At 49.1% G+C, this 3,766-nt stretch overlaps 1 non-coding gene across 1 annotated transcript; it reads right to left on the bottom strand.

The window, feature by feature from the left end:
* Positions 1–3,151: 3,151 nt before the first annotated feature.
* On the bottom strand, positions 3,152–3,224 carry TRNAE-UUC (transfer RNA glutamic acid (anticodon UUC)). The gene has a single exon. It is a non-coding gene; the product is annotated as a tRNA-Glu (tRNA).
* Between the last annotated feature and the right edge of the window lie 542 nt (positions 3,225–3,766).

Below are 3,766 nucleotides of genomic sequence, written 5' to 3' on the forward strand. Positions count from 1 at the left end.
TTTATTCTAGAAGTTGAGAGGAAACATGACCTCAAATAAGCATAATATAAAAGCAGCCTGTGATGAACACCATAAAAGACTAGGGCAGAGATCGGCAAACTTCATCCTGAAGGCCAAATTTTGTCTGCCACCTGTTTTTATATGGCTGAAACACAGCCATGCCCATCTATGCATATATTCTTTATGGCTGCTTTTGCAAAGTTGCATAACTGTAACACATACAGCCAAAGATATTTATTATCTGGCCCTTTACAGAAGCAATTTGCTGACCCTTGGACTAGAGTCAAATTTTATCTGAGATGAGAGGCAGAAGGAAGCCCATCTGACCTTTGTCCTGAGAGTGTGTGATTTAATCTGGGGTTTGAGGGATGAATAAGAGTTCAAGAAGTAGAGGTGGGAAGGGGGTTCTAAGCAAAATGAACAGCATGAGCAAATGTGTGAGGGAGTAGGAATTCAAGGCATGGTTGAAGCTCTAAGTGAAGACACTCAGACATCAAGATAGGAGCCTGGACCTCTCTCAGAAGGCTCTGGAGCACCTTGGAGGGTTTTGGAGCCAGGGCTAACTTATAACTAGCCCACTGTGTGAGAAGCCCCGCACAGAATTCACAGATGAATTAGACCCAATTCCTGCCAGCCAGGAGCTTATGACTCTAACGAAGTGAATAAGACAAGTACCCAAACAATGACCGGACAGGGCAGAATACTGCCCCACCCTGGGGGCAACTTAAGTTAGGAAAGTAGTCAAAGGGGGGTTCAAGCAAAGTCAAAGTTGATGATTGGGTGGAGGATGGATTATTGATGACAATAATGATAGTTCAGGTTCACTCAGCCTATCGTGTGAGTCAGGTCCTCTGCCACCTGCTTTGCACACACAACAATCCTGTGAGCAGATACTCATATTATCTCCAATTAACTGATGAGGAAACGGAGGTTCAGACTGAGAGAGATTCAAACCCAAGGTAGAGGTAGATTCAAACTACTATGGTGAGAGGGAAGGCGGGGAGGTCCTATTAAAGGACTTTTGCAAAAGTCCATCAGTTGCAGACAAGCGAACAGGAGGATTTAAGATCCATAGTTTACGGTTAGTATTCGAGTAGGCTCCAGTTTTTGAAAAAACCATTTCAAAGTGTAGAAGGATGACTGATATGCCTCAGTGTGTATACTTGGCTCTGACATGCGGTTTGTGAAGGAGCGGATTCCCTGCTGCTCCTGTGGGTGTGATGTGCACCTCCATTGTACACACGGACCCCAGGGCTCCCTGGAGAGACGGGCAGAAGGAAAAGCTGGTCCTTCCAGGGGGAGCTCTAGAGAGGTGTAGTCCTCGATACCAGGCCGATAGTGTGTGCTCAGACCATAATGTCTTGTGCTTGCATTTAAGGACCGTAAAAGTACTCAGAGAAGTCCCTCCGACCCCTCCCACCATCCACAGGGCTACCTTGGATGCTGCAACAGCTCCCGGAGATGCCTCCAGAGGCTTGTGCTTCTAAGAACCAGGACAGAGCAGGGGGCCGGCGCATCAACGAGGAGGTATCCTCTGGGCAGCGATTCCATTTGGCGGTAAAATAGATACCGTGCCATCCTGACAACAGCAGGAAGACAGCAGGGCTGCTTGGCTCCCCCAGGGTCCTGATGGGGAAGGTCAGGGGCTACCCCCAGGGTCTGAGGGGGCACAGAAAGGATTAAACGTGGGAACTCAGTAGCTCTTGGTCCCCCCACCCCCGACCCCCTCGCCTCCTGGGCTCCTCACATACCACCAGGTCCTAAATGACAAGCTACAATTACAGGAAAGTGCTAAAGTTACAAGTTGATCTAAACACTATTCGACAAAGAATATTCAGTGAAAAGGAACCCCAGGCGGTTATAAACCCTTTTAGCTGTGTTGAAACCATAAGGTTTGCGTCCAAGAATGTGTTGTCTGTTTGAGGCCGGCCTTTATTCTTTCCGTCGGGTGCCAGTGGCATGCATTTCAAATGAGCAGTTGTCTGTGGCCCCAGAGTCTGTGGCCTAGGCATATCTAATCGGGTTGAACAGCCGTTCATCCCAGCTGTCAGCTCGCTGGAAATCAGAACATTATCTGCAACCACACACGACTCCAATAGAAGGTTGGCGCTCGGAGCCCTGAGCCTCCAACTCCCCCTGACCTGACCGTGGTGGCCCCTGGTTTTTCCTTTTCTTACGTGACTGTGCAACAGTAGCAAAGCTATTTTAGGCATTAAAACAGCTAATTGCAGATTTCCATCAGGGCCAGCCGCTCAGAACACAGGTTTGGAAAGCACGTTGGTGGTCTCTGCCTGTGGGATGGTTTTGGCTTGTTTGCTTGAGAGGTCGCTCGTCCACACCCCAGACCCACAAAGCTGTTAATTGGAGGCTCTTCCATGTGAGCCGCTTGGTTCTGGGCGTGAGGAATTTAGTGGAATTTAGTGTGAAATAGCATGTGATGTTTTCTTGGCCCTAAAAGCATGGCTGGAAGGGCCTTTAAAAGTCATCTCTTCAGCCTGCTTACTGGATAGATGAAGAAACAGCGGTTCAGAGAGGCCCACAGCTGGTAGGGGGCAGAGGTGGGAGGAGACTGGGTTTCTGGACTTCCTTCATCGTGCTCTCTCTTCTGAGATGTCTGCACAGTTCTGTCATGTCACTTAAAAGCTTCAGGGAGGCAGTAAAACAGGCTGGTTTACATCCAGGCCCTTCCATGCACAGCAAGCAGTACGACCCTCGGCGAGTTATTTAACCTCTATGAACCGTGCTTGCACCATCTATAAAATGGGGATCATGGGCCTGCCTATCAGGTTGGTCAGTTAATTACATGAGCTCATGACACTTAGTGGCCCCCGACAGTGCTCAGTGGACCTATTACAAGTGTCACTGTATGTGGCTGCTTTTGCTGAGGGAGTCTCTGCAGATTCTCCACGTGGGAGGGGATATACTGCGAGTTGGTTTTCATGCCGTGACCCCCTCCAGCTTCCAACACTTGCCATCATTTCTGAGAAGTGGCCTCCACAGGGTCAAGGAACCCAGCCCTGGGGACACAGGGGGATCAAAGAAATTCAGGAGAAAAAATATGTTAGTTTCCACCAAGAGGTTATGAAGGTCTCATTTATTTTTTTTAATTTATTATTTTTTTGGCCATGCCATGTAGCTTGGGGGATCTTAGTTCCCTGACCAGGGATTGAACCTGGGCCCAAGGCAGTGAAAGCACCGAGTCCTAACCACTGGACCACCAGGGAATTCCTGAAGGTCTCATTTATATTCCAATGAAAACAAGACCTTAGACTTAGGGGCCTCCCTTTTCTTTATAGTAGTGTAGATGTGCAGGATAATGTGCTCACCTCCTGTTCAAGGTCCTTGGCCTCTCAGAGGAAGCACTTTGCGTCTCTTCCCCACGGGCTCGAGGATACACTGTGTAGAGCAGCAGGCAGTGGCCAGGGAGGTCTTCCTCCTCCAGGGAAAAGCGTTGCTTTCACAAGAAAGGAAAGCTTCCTGCTGTGCTCTCTCCATCTTCCCCGACTGACCAGGGACCAGAGAGGATTCAACAGGTCTGAGGGGCATCGAAGATCAGGGCGGGTAGAGGACATGGTGGAGACCACCTGCCCCTTCCACCATTTGGGGACAAAGTTTGCAACCCAGAAGAAGGCCTTCACCAGCACGATCATGTGTGCATCCTGCTGCTGAACTGCCACCCTCCAGAACTGTGAGAAATACATTTCTGTTGTTTATAAGCCACCCAGTCTATGCTCTTTGGTTATAGCAGCCTGAAAGGATGACGACA

This window comes from Lipotes vexillifer, unplaced genomic scaffold, assembly GCF_000442215.2.
Source record: "Lipotes vexillifer unplaced genomic scaffold, Lipotes_vexillifer_v1.1 scaffold4, whole genome shotgun sequence".
NCBI lineage: Eukaryota > Metazoa > Chordata > Mammalia > Artiodactyla > Lipotidae > Lipotes > Lipotes vexillifer.